This window comes from Mobula birostris, chromosome 26 (genome assembly GCF_030028105.1).
Source record: "Mobula birostris isolate sMobBir1 chromosome 26, sMobBir1.hap1, whole genome shotgun sequence".
NCBI lineage: Eukaryota > Metazoa > Chordata > Chondrichthyes > Myliobatiformes > Myliobatidae > Mobula > Mobula birostris.
The window spans coordinates 6,003,792-6,017,202 of NC_092395.1; positions in this window are offsets into that span (position 1 = coordinate 6,003,792).

The window sequence follows — 13,411 nt, forward strand, 5'->3', positions numbered from 1 at the left end:
AAGATTTCCCCTTAAGGAAACCATGCTGACCCCGGTCTACTTTACAATGCACCTGCAAGTATGCCAAAATATCATCCTTGTTAATAGACTCCAACATCTTCTCAGCTACTGAAGTCAGGCTACCTGGCCTATCATTTCCTTTCTTCTGCCTCCCTCGCTTCTTAAAGAGTTGAGTGATATTTGCAATTTTTCAGTCCTCTGGATCCATTCCAGAATCTAGTGATTGTTGAAAGGTCATTATTAATGCCTCTACAATCTCTTCAGCCACCTTTTTCAGAACCCTGAGGTGTAGTCCATCTGTTCCAGGTATCTTCCTTCAGACATTTCAGCTTCCCAAGTACCTTCTCCTTTGTAGTAGTTATTCCACTCACTTCTGCCCTCACACACTTGAATTTCTGCCAAACTGCCACATTGAAGACGGACGTAAAATAATTACTAAGTTTGTCCTCCGTCTTTGACCCCCATTACTATCTGTCCTGCATTATTTTCCAGTAGACCAATATCCAATCTCGCCTCTCTTTTACTTTTTATACATCTGAAAATCTTTTGGTATCCTCTTTGATATTATTAGCTAGCTTATCTTCATATTTCATCTTTTCTCTCCTTATGGTTTTATTAGCTGTCTGATGTTAGTTTTTAAAAGCTTCCCAATCTTCTAACTTCCCATTAATTTTTGGTATATTATATGTCCTCTCTTTTGTTTTTATGCTGTCTTTGACTTCCCTTGTCAGCCATGGTTGCCTCATCCTCCCTTTAAAGTGCTTCCTCTTTGGGATGTATCTATCCTACACCTTCCAATTTGCTCCCAGAGTCTCCAACTATTGCTGTCCTATTATCCTCGCTGCTAGTGTCCCCTTCCAATCAACTTTGCCAGCTCCTCTCTCACGCCTCTGTAAATCCCTTTACTCCACTGTATTACTGATACACCTGACTTTACTTTCTCCCTCTCAATCTGCAGGTGAATTCTATCATATAATGATCACTGTCTCCCAAGGGTTTGATTTTACCTTAAGCTCCCTAAACAAGTCTGGTTCATTACACAGCACCCAATCCAGAATTGCCTTTCCCCTAGTGGGCTTAACCACAAGCTGCTCTAAAAAGCCATCTCATAGGCATTCTCCAAATTCCCTCTCTTGAGGTCCAGCACCAATGTGATTTTTCCAATCTACCTGAAGATTGAAATCCCCAATGACTATTGTAACATTGCCCTTTTTGCATGCCTTTTCCATTTCCCTTTGAAATTTATATCCCGCATCCTGGCTTCCGTTTGGGGGCCTGAATATACACTGCCTATAGAAAGTATTCACCCTCCTTGGAAGTTTTCATGTTTTATTGTTTTACAACATTGAATCACAATGGATTTAATTTGGATTTTTTTTGACACTGATCAACAGAAAAAGACTCTTTCATGTCAAAGTGAAAACAGATCTCCGCAAAGTGATCTAAATTCATTACAAATATAAAACACAAATTAATTGATTGCATCAGTGTAAAGCAAAAGTTCCCAACCTTTTTTATTCCATGGACCAATATCATTAAGCAAGGGGTCTGTGGAACAGATTGGGAACCCCTGCCCTAAAGTCAATGTCGAGTTTGCTGTCTGTACAAGTTTAAGCATGCACAGATGCAATGAAAAGCTTATTGCAGCAGTGGCACAGGCACAGATCATTAGATACAGTAAGCAGCATTCACAAGAAAAACAGATTTCAGATAAAACACACACAGTTTTTACAAGGAAGAGCACAGAACAAAAGGAAATCCTTGTAATACAAGTGGTCATTGTGTTGTTATACTGGGGAGTGATTAGGGTTGTCCTGGTTGGTTCAAGAACAGAATGGTTGAAGGGAATTAGCTGTTCTTGAACCTGGTGTTGTACAACTTCAGGCTGTACCAAGCTATGATGTGTCCAGGTAGAATGCCTTCTATGGTGATTTATAAAACATGTATAATACTTCAGTGGGCTCAATAGGTACATTTAAGTCAGAGAAATGTATTCAATATACATCCTGAAATTCTTTTTCTTTGCAAACATCCACAAAAACATAAGAGTGTTATATATTATATTAATTTGTTGTTACATATTTGTAAAAATAAATATTATATAAAAATAAAGTCAAAAGTTAAAATCTCTTCTTGGATCCTCACTTCCTCTGTCTCTGAGTGAGTTAACTGATAATCTGATAGTTAAACACGCTATGAGAATTTTGATACGATTCCGAAAATACTGTAGCTTATTGAGATTTTCTCTTTCGAGTCCCATTTTTTCTAAGTATTCTTTTAAACCCTCTATGATTGATGTGGCTTTTAAAGAATGGGGTAGATTAGGTATTAAATGCTTTCAGGACTTGTTTGTAGAGGGAAGCCTGTCTTCGTTTGAACAACTGTCAACTAAATATAGTTTACCCAAAACTCATTTTTTTTCAATACCTACAAATAAGAGATTTTATTACAGTCTCAAATAAGTACATTTCCTAAAAGTGCTGATAAGAATCTATCAGATGTAATTTTTAATTTGAAACCTTTTTATAATGGATCTATATCTAATATTTATAATATGCTGTTAGGAATGAGAAGTGTTCCTTTAGATAAAATTAAAAATCTTTGGGAACAAGATTTATAGACTTCAATTTCTGAGGAAACTTGGAATCAAATTTTTAAGTTGGTTAACACTTCATTGTTTTGTGCCCACAACTCTCTCCTACAATTTAAAGTGGTCCATAAGGCCCACATGACCAAGGATAAGTTGTCTTGTTTTTATTTAGATATATCTCCGTATTGTGATAAATGTAACAATGGAGAAGCTTCACTCATTCATATGTTTTGGACATGCCTGAGTCTTGGAAAATATTGGAAAGAAGTATTTCAAACTTTCTTGATACTTTTCAAAGTAAACTTTAAGCCTAATCCTTTGACTGCTTTATTTGGCATTGTTGGAGGAAAGGATATTATTCTGGAATGATCTGACTTGCACATTTTGGCTTTTATGTCTCTTTTGGCCGGAAGGACGCTCTTGCTTAAATGGAAAGATGCGGCCCCTCCTATTCACGCCCAACAGTTATCTGATGTGATGTCATGTTTAAATTTAGAGAAGATTCGATGTTCAATCTCTGAAACTAGCCAAGACTTTCAAATATTGTGGAGGCCTTTTTTGAATTATTTTCAAAACCTTTGATTTGCTGTTAAAGCACAGGTGATGACTAATAATTCTTTTTCCTTTTTTTCTTTACTAATCAGCTTCGGTCTTGGTAGTGGGTTAGATTTTTTAATGTAATAAAATTACTATATTTCAATATTATGAATTAATTAATCTGTATGAATATAGGGTAAGGAGTCCTTATATGCGATCTAGTATAATGTATTGATATATTTTTTTCTCATACTCTGTATTCTTATATGTAAAGTTAATAATAAAAATATTGGAAAAGAAAAAGTTAAAGTAGGGATATGGAATAAAATATGTATAAATACCAGCATGTATTTATGATGTAAACAGTATTATTAACAGTGGTTTAAAGTGTTCAAGGTGCGGTGACAGGGAAATAGATAGAGAGGTAGGGAGGCTTGGCCAATAAGAAAGGAACCACCTTTTGTGGTGAATGGAGAGAAGGTTCTCAACAGAATCTTTTTCCTTCTCTCCCTGAGTAGGAATGCCTAATACTAGACGACTTGCATTTAAGGTGAGAGGGGAACAGTTTAATGGAGACGTGCGGGGCAGGTTTTCACTTCTTGTATCATCTTACAAGGGGTCCATTCAAGAGTCGGATAATTATAAAACATCAGCTTTATAGTCTTCACTGAGTCCTTAACCTCCACTAAAGGTAACCGAGGTGAAGAGTGGTGGGTGCCTGGAACGGACTGGTAGTGGAGGCAGTGGAAGCAGCTTTGAACAATAATCGTGTATACGAGGCTGTAAGACATGGGAGGATATGGATTAAATGCAAGCAGAAGAGACTAGCACAGACATTATGGGCTGAATGGCCTTTCCCTATACTGTTGGAATTGGAATTAGTTCATCATAGTCATAGTCATAGTCATACTTTATTGATCCCGGGGGAAATTGGTTTTTGTTACAGTTGCACCATAAATAATAAATAGTAATAGAAATAGTAATAATAATATTACTATTAGTAAATAGTAAATAGTAATAGTCATCGAAATAATAAATAGCAATAGAATAGTAATAGCAAATAGTAATAAATAGTTAAATAGTAATATGTAAATTATGCCAGTAAATTATGAAATAAGTCCAGGACCAGCCTATTGGCTCAGGGTGTCTGACCCTCCAAGGGAGGAGTTGTAAAGTTTGATGGCCACAGGCAGGAATGACTTCCTATGACGCTCTGTGCTGCATCTCGGAGGAATGAGTCTCTGGCTGAATGTACTCCTGTGCCCACCCAGTACATTATGTAGTGGATGGGAGACATTGACCAAGATGGCATGCAACTTAGACAGCATCCTCTTTTCAGACACCACCGTCAGAGAGTCCAGTTCCATCTCCACAACATCACTGGCCTTATGAATGAGTTTGTTGATTCTGTTGGTGTCTGCTACCCTCAGTCTGCTGCCCCAGCACACAATAGCAAACACGATAGCACTGGCCACCACAGACTCGTAGAACACCCTTCTTGTCACATGTCTAATTGAGATACAGTGAGAAAAGTTTGTAAGAAAGAAAGAAAGACACGATTTTCACAATCTGCAGGCTTTATTAGAATTGTAATTGTAATTAGTTTATTATTATGACATGCATCGAGGTGCATTGGAAAGTTTATCTTGCACACTGTTCATAGATTTCAAATCATTACACAGAGCACTGAGGTAGAACAAGATAAAACAATAACTCTGCAGAAGAAAACAATAGACAATAGAGAATAGGTGCAGGAGTAGGCCATTCGGCCCTTCGAGCCAGCTGCAGAGAAAGTGCAGAGCAAGTAAAATAATAAGATAAAGATCATAATGAATCAGAATCAGAATCAGAATCAGGTCTATTATCACTGGCATGTGATGTGAAATTTGTTAACTTAGCAGCAGCAGTTCAATGCAACACATAATCTAGCAGAGAGAGTAAAAAACAAACAAGTAAATCAATTACAGTATATGTATCTTGAATAGATTTAAAAAAAGTGCAAAAACAGAAATACTGTATATTAAAAAAGTGAGGTAGTGTCCAAGGATTCAAAGTCCATTTAGGAATTGGATGACAAGGAGGAAGAAGCTGTTCCTGAATCACTGAGTGTGTGCTTCAGGCTTCTGTATCTCCTACCTGATGGTAACAGTGAGAAAAGGCCATGCCCTGGGTGCTGGAGGTCCTTAATAATGGACGTTGTCTTTCTGAGACACTGCTCCCTGAAGATGTCCTGGGTACTTTGTAGGCCAGTACCCAAGATGGAGCTGACTAGATTTACAATCCTCTGCAGCTTCTTTCGGTCCTGTGCAGTAGCCCCTCCATACCAGACAGTGATGCAGCCTGTCAGAATGCTCTCCATGGTACATCTATAGAAGTTTTTGAGTGTATTTGCTGACATGCCAAATCTCTTATAACTCCTAATAAAGTAGAGCCACTGTCTTGCCTTCTTTATAACTACATCAATATGTTGGGGCCAAGTTAGATCCTCAGAGATCTTGACACCCAGCAACTTGAAGCTGCTCACTTTCTCCACTTCTGATCCCTCTATGAGGATTGGTACGTGTTCCTTCATCTTACCCTTCCTGAAGTCCACAATCAGCTCTTTTGTCTTACCTATCTTATCAAACACGAGATCCATCCAAGAGTCTGATAATCATAGAAGATCAGCTATATAGTCTTCAGTGAGTCCTTAACCTCCAATAAAATCCATTGAAGGTAACCCAGATAAAAGATAAAGAGCAACACATACAAAATCCTGGAAGAATTCAGCAGGTCAGGCAGCATCAATCGAAATTAGTTCTGGCCGAGACCCTTCATCAGGACTGAGAAGGAAAAGGGAAGATGCCAGAATGAAAAGGTGGGGAGAGGAGAAGGAGGCTAGCTGGAAGATGATAGGTGAAGCCAAGTGGGTGGGAAAGGTCAAGGGCTGGAGAAGAAAGCATCTGATAGGAGAGGAGAATGGACCATAGGAGAAATGGGAGGAGGAGGGGACCCAGGGAGAGATGATAGGCAGGTGAGAAGAGGTGAAAGGATAGAATGAGGAATCGAGGAAGGAGAGGTGGAAATTGTTCATCAGAAGGAGCAATCAATATTGATGCCATCAGGTTGGAGGTTACCTAGGTGGAATATGTTGCTCCTCCACACTGAGGGTGGCCTCATCCTGTCATGAGAGGAGGCCATGGATCGATACATCGGAACAGGAATGGGAATGGGAATTAAAATGTTTGGCTATTGGAAATCCCGCTTGTGGCGGAAGGAGCGGAGCTTTGGGCACAGAAATTATGGGCTGATGTGACTGTACCTGCGCAGCACTGTTGCACATCCTATCCGACAGGGAGTTCTGCACCACCAGGTTCAGGAGCAGTTATTACCCGACAGCTATCAGACTCCTGAACCAAAGATTCAAAGCACACTTATTATCAAAGAATGCATAAATTATACACCTTGAAATTCATTTACTTATAGGCAGTCTCAAAGAAAGAAACTCTAATTGCCCAGTTATTAAAAAAAGACCAAAAACCACTGCGCAGAGAAAGAGAGAGAGAGAGGAAAAAGCACATTGTGCAAATAATAGAAGCAAGCTGACAGCATCGCAAACCGGACTGAGTCCCGGATCCACTCCCGGAGCAGTCGGGGTGGGCCCAAACCAAGCCTCGGTCCCCAGTTTTCACACCAGCGGGGCACAAATGCACAGCAGCCTGCTCAGTCCACAGTCTTAGTGCCATGGAGTAAGGAAAAAATATTCACAAGAAAGTGAATGAAATCAGCCCGACTCTCACCTCCATACCCGACACTCGGGCTTCCAGCCTATCTGTACCAGTGTCCAAACACTGAGTAGTGCTACGTTCTGGAACTTGGATCCCAGTACCCCGATATGCTTGGGCCGCCCCGCCCGAATCCGTTCTCAATCTCACCAAATCGGCTCGGGCTTGGAGCCATCCAACTTCGCACCCTGGTTTGGTGGACAGGCGTCGAAACTCTTCTGCATCAGCTCCTTTCCAAACTGCTGACTCCATCTGTGGTAGGGATACGAACTCCAACTGCTTCCTCAACGGCTTGAACACATTGCACCTCGTAATGTCCCAGCACGGCTCATCGACCTAACCAGCCTTGCCTCCATTGTCTGTGGCAATAGTTCACCACAATTTGCCTCATGAAAAATGTTAAAAGTAATGTTTTTAGTTGAGTTGATTCTCTTGTCTTACAATTTAGCAGTAAGCTCTTGCACATCTTTGGTTGCACCTTCTTAAATTGGAAGATCCCAACCAGCATGGATAACTTTACTAAACTCAACTGTGAACTGATTTCGCAACCGTTCTTGAAGGCGGCATGGTTACGTTGTGATTAGCACAACACTTTAAGGTACCAGCGATCTGGATTCAATTCTCGACGCCGTCTGTAAGAAGTTTGTATGTACTCCCTGTGACCACATGAGTTTCCCCCAGGTACTCCAGTTTCTCCCACAGCCCAAAGAAGCATTGGTTGGTAGATTAATTGGTCATTGTAAATTGTCCCATGATTAGGCTAGGTTAAATTGAGGGTTGCTGGGTGGTGTGATTTGTTGGGGTGGAATCTCCACACTATATTCAATAAATAATCTCCACGCTGAATCTCTGCACTATACCTCAATAAATAATGTCTGCACTGTGTCTCAATAAATAATAAATGAACCTACAGACTCACTTTCAAGAACCCTCCAACTTGCGCCCTCAATATTTATCTATCTATCTATTTTTCCTTTATTTATTTATTATTGTTAGTTTACTTTTGTGTTTGTACATTTTGTCTTCTTTTGCACATTAACTGTTTGTCAGTCTTCGTTGTTTATCGTTTTTCATGAATTCTATTGTATTTATTTTCCTGTGATGCCTGGAAGAAAATGAATCTCGAGGTAGTACGTGGTGATATATTTGTACATTGATAATACATTGACTTTGAACTTTGACTTAAAGTGTTTCCACTACAAATCGTATGTAGAATTAGTAATTTGAAATGAGTGGCTAATTTCTGGCGCTTGCAGTTCCACGGTCACGTTAACAAGCATCGCATTGTAATGTGGATAGAGGGTGGCTCTCTAAGTACTGCTTTTGTGCAGATTGCCAAAGACTATTACCAAAGATCAGCAGTAAAATGAACACATTATACAATGCAGATCTGAGATAAATACGCATATTATCCAAGTATTATTGTTATCATTGGCAGGGAGATTTCCACCGCTTGTTTGTCCAATGCAGATTATTTGGCACATAGAACCTCTTGCCCTTATAGAAGAAAGTCTAGATGGTGCAGTCCTTGATAATAGATGCTGCTTTCTTGTGTCAGCGCTCCTTGTAGTACATGGGACGGACATTTTAAATGGTTTAGCATGGACTAGATGGACTGAAGGACCTGTCAGTGTGCATGACTCGATGTACATAGATCTCCCCGTATATCTTCGCAAAATGGCGCTGGCGATATACGATGACCTTTTGCAAGATATACATCTTCTGAGCTGCTATTGCTGCAACCTGCAGCCTGTAATTTCCACTTAAGGAATGCACTTTAGTTGGCCCAGTATCATTGCTGATTAACGGGAATCGGAAAACACACGCTCATGCCTCCATCATACTTTATTTTACTTGTGCACAGCGAGAGCAGCAAGGCCCCGTCAGAGCACTGTTCTGAAGTCTGAACAGAGAAATGTCATTTTTATACAGAATTGAGTACTGGCTACAGATATTCACCATTTAGTAAGCTGCATGCAGTACTGTGCGAAAGCCTTAGACACACACACACACACACTTTTATACATAGCTAGGGTGCCTAAGACCTTTGCACAGTATTATATTTGTCACTGTGGAGCAACATCTATGGAGAGGAATAAACAGATAATGTTTCAAGCTGTGAGACCATTCATCAGGACTTGCTCATGGTCGAGGAGTCGGAGGGCAGCAGAGATCACAGTGAGAGGGTGCAGTAGGAGTGTCTCACTGAACTCTCGTCGAAGAGACGACTTAAACTTCTTCAGGGTAGGCATGCCTGGAAGAGACTCCACAGAGGAGCAGCAAGTCATAAACACAAGAGGATCTGCGGGCGCTGGCAGTCCAGAGCAACGCACACAGAATGTTGGGAGGAACTCTGCAGGTCAGGCAGCTTCTATGGAGAGGAACAAAGAGTGATGTTCCAGGCTGAGACCCTTCTTCAGGACTGCACATGCTCAAGGAGTCAGAGGGCAGCCGAGGTCACACAGGGGATGCAGTGAGAGGGTCTCACTGAACTATCGTCAGAGAAAGATTTAAGCTCCTCTGGAGTGGGACTTCAGCAGGTCATGCAGCATCTGTGGAGAGGAATATGCAGTTGATGTTTCAGGCTGAGGCCCGCCATCAGTTGCTCAATTTTTATTCCTGTTCCTTGAATATGGGCTCACACAGAGATTGCCATCCCCACAGTAGCTGAGCCTCCTCCTTTGCATATTTGGGGACTGTCCTCCCCACAAAAATATCCCAGTGACACTTCATAACAAGACTCACAGATGCTGCTGGGTTAATGCCATTATGCTTCTTGCCAAATAAGTCATTTCCCATTATATTACTTCATCATATTTCTGGAAGAACAAAGTTTCCTGTACTTCAGGAGGTCAACTTTGAAAGCTTGCAGCAGGATCTGGACCAGCTGGAAAAAAAGGCTGAAAAATGGCAGATGGGATTTAGTGCAGACAAATGTGAGCGATTTCACTTTGGGGGCCACCATAGCGTAGCGGTGAGTGCAACCTTACTACAGCTCGTGGCGGCATAGTTCAGAGTCCAATTCCGGCATCCCCTGTAAACAAGATAGTGCGTTCCTCCCCATGAAGCATATAGGTTTCCTCTGGGTGCTCAAGTTTCCTTCTACAGTCCAAAGCTGTACTGGTTAGCAGGTTAATTGGTCACTGTAAATTGTACCATGATTAGGCTAGGGTGAAATTGGGGGTCACTGGGTGGCGCAGCTCGAGGGGTCAGAAAGGCCTGTTCCGAGTTGTATCTCGAAATAAATAAAAGAGGTCTTACACAGCGAACAATAGGGTACTGAGGAGTAGATGAAAGGGAACTGGAATACAGATCCATAATTCCTGAAAAGTGGCATCACAGTAAATTGGAGTATTGAGTACAGGAGTTGGGATGTTATGGCGAAGTTGTATCAGACATTCGTGAGGCCTAATTTGGAGTACTGAGTGCAGTTCTGGTCGCCTACCTACAGGAAAAATATCAATAAGATTGAAAGAGTGCAGGGAAAATTTAAAAGGATGTTGCTGGGGCTTGAGGACCTGAGTTGTAGGGAAAGGTTGAGTAGGTTAGACTTGATTCCCTGGAGTGTAGGAGAATGAGGGGAGATTTGATAAAAGTATACAAATTATGAGGTGTATTGACAGGTCAAATGCAAGCAGGCTTTTCCCACCAGGGTTGGGTGAGACTAGAAATAGAGGTCATAGGTTAAGGGAGAAAGGTGAAATGTTCAATGGGAACATGAGGGGGATCTTCTTCACTCAGAAGGTGGTGAGAGTGTGGAACGAGTTGACAGCAGGAGTGGCAGATGCCGGTTCGATTTCAACACTTAAGAGAAATTCGGGTAAGTTCTTGCAGGGAGTAGGTGTGGGTTTATGGGACTAGGCAGACTAACAGTTCAGCACAGACTGGATGGGCTGAAGGGCCTCTTTCTATACTGTAGTGTTCTATGACTGTAATTTGCAAACTGAAGAGTGAACTTTGCACAGAAATCTGATGCAGTGTAAGTTACCACAAAACTAACTTTACAACTCATGTTCTTGATATTTATTGCTCATTTATTATTATTGTTTTCATTTCTTTTTCTACTTGCACAGTGGTTGTCTTTTGTACTTTAGTTGCTAGTCCATCTTTGTTGTGTGCATTTTTATACAGTACTGTACAGACAGGGAGAAAAGAGAATTGTGTGAATATACTGTTTTGTACTTTTCTTGTTTGTCAGTGTTAGTGCGTAGTCTTTCATTGATTCTAGTGTATTTCTCTGTTCTACTGTGAATGCCTGCAAGACAACGAATCTCATGCTTGTTTATGGTGATATATACATACTTTGATAATAAACTTTCTTTGAAATTTGAGTATAAAAGAATGGAAGGAAATAGTCCTTAACAGCAATGAAATGTGTTCCTGGTCTGTACTTGAAAAAGATTCCAGGTTAAAATATTTTATGAGCTTCCACATGACAGATGTAATGTTCCACTGTCTACCGTGTGTATGTATTACATATTTACAATACAATAATATTATTTGTCTTTGCCTTATTATTCATTTTTACTGCTGGTGTAAACCCTTCAGTTGGTTTGACCTTGAAATGAGTGTACTGATTACAACTGTTCCCAATCTCAATTTTAAAAATGTAAGTATATAAAGAGGATTTAAACTTCTTCAGGGGAGGCATACCTAGAAGAGACTTTACAATGGAGCAACAAATCATAGACACAAGAGATTCTGCAGATGCTGGAAACACACACAAAATGCTGAAGCAACTCAACAGGTCCCTGAATAAAGGTGATTGTGTCACTGCTCCTCCCTCAGTCCAGGACAGATACTCAGCATGGACGTTGGACCATTCACTGTAAATAAAAACCTTTCAGTATTTACTCTACTTCCAGTCTTTTGGAGTAATTGATAGTGCATCAGATACATCGAATATAGAACAGTACATCTCAGGAACAGGCCTTTTGGCACACAGTATTGTACTGAACCAAATAAATTAGTAATCAAGTGGCTAACTAAACTAATCTCTTCTGCCTACACAACGTCCATATCTTTCCATTTTTTCCTTACGTTCATGTGCCTATCTAAACATCTCTTAAAAGTCCCAAACGTATCTCCCTCTACCACCACCCCGGGCAGTGCATTCCAGGTGCCTCCCACTCTCTGTGTAAAAAACTTGCCCCCCACATCTCCTTTGAATTTACTCCCCCTCCACCTTAAGTATATGCCTTCTGGTTTTCGACATTCAACACTGGGAAAAAAGTCTGAATCAGAATCAAAGGGCTGGAAGGACCACTCCACACTGTATCGCTAAAATATATAATGTAGGTAGTGCAAAAAGGAACAAAAGTATACATAGTCATAGTCATAGTCATACTTTATTGATTCCGGGGGAAATTTGTTTTCGTTACAGTTGCACCATTAGTAATAAAACCATAAATAGTTAAATAGTAATATGTAAACTATGCCAGGAAATAAGTCCAGGACCAGCCTATTGGCTCCGGGTGTCTGACCCTCTAAGGAGGAGTTGTAAAGTTTGATGGCCGCTGGCAGGAATGACTTCCTATGACGCTCTGTGCTGCATCTCGGTGGAATGAGTGTCTGGCTGAATGTACTCCTGTGCCCACCCAGTACATTACGTAGTGGATGGGAGACATTGTCCAAGATGGCATGCAACTTGGACAGCATCCTCTTTTCAGACACCACCGTCAGAGAGTCCAGTTCCATCCCCACAACATCACTGGCCTTACGAATGAGCTTGTTGATTCTGTTGGTGTCGGCTACCCTCAGCCTGCTGCTCCAGCACACAACAGCAAATATGATTGCAATGGCCACCACAGACTCGTAGAACATCCTCACTAACTCACTATAACTACAATTGTCCTGCATATATATTACTCTTTTATATATAATTATAATTTATACAGGGAAAGTTACTGTCTGTCTACTCTCTCTGTGCCACAATTTAAAGACTGGTTTAAAAGTCTATATTTATTTGCATAACATTAACCACGGCACATGAAACAAATTTATTACATTATATCTTCAAGTACTAATATTTTGTTTCACTGTTCCCCTCTGTTTTACTGTGTAACAGAGAGACTTACATTTACGGACAGTGCCTTTCCATTTGTTAATCTCTCCCCATTGATAGTGTTGTTGAATTTGACTGTTTAATTCTTAGATTAGATTGCTTGTTCTTTTCTTTCAGTTTAACAATTCAATAGATCTTATATGCACATAACAGGTTAATATGATATAGTGGCTATACAAAATAGAAGTCTTGAAAGCTCTGGAAATTTCTTAGTTCTGTATTATTTCACTAACTACTTTCTCATTGGTTAATGGTCCTGCAGCATTGAATAAGTGTATTTTCGTTGGTTAACCCTTATCTACAATTTGAATGAAAATTTTCCTTATCTCTGTGGTATAAAATAGTTAAACAAAATGCAGCACCATCTTCCTTTAGTAACTTAGTCCCTTGTCTTTAAGCTTTCTGCTACTAGCTTCTATCAACATTTTAAAAAATGACTGTGAGGTGACAAGTTTT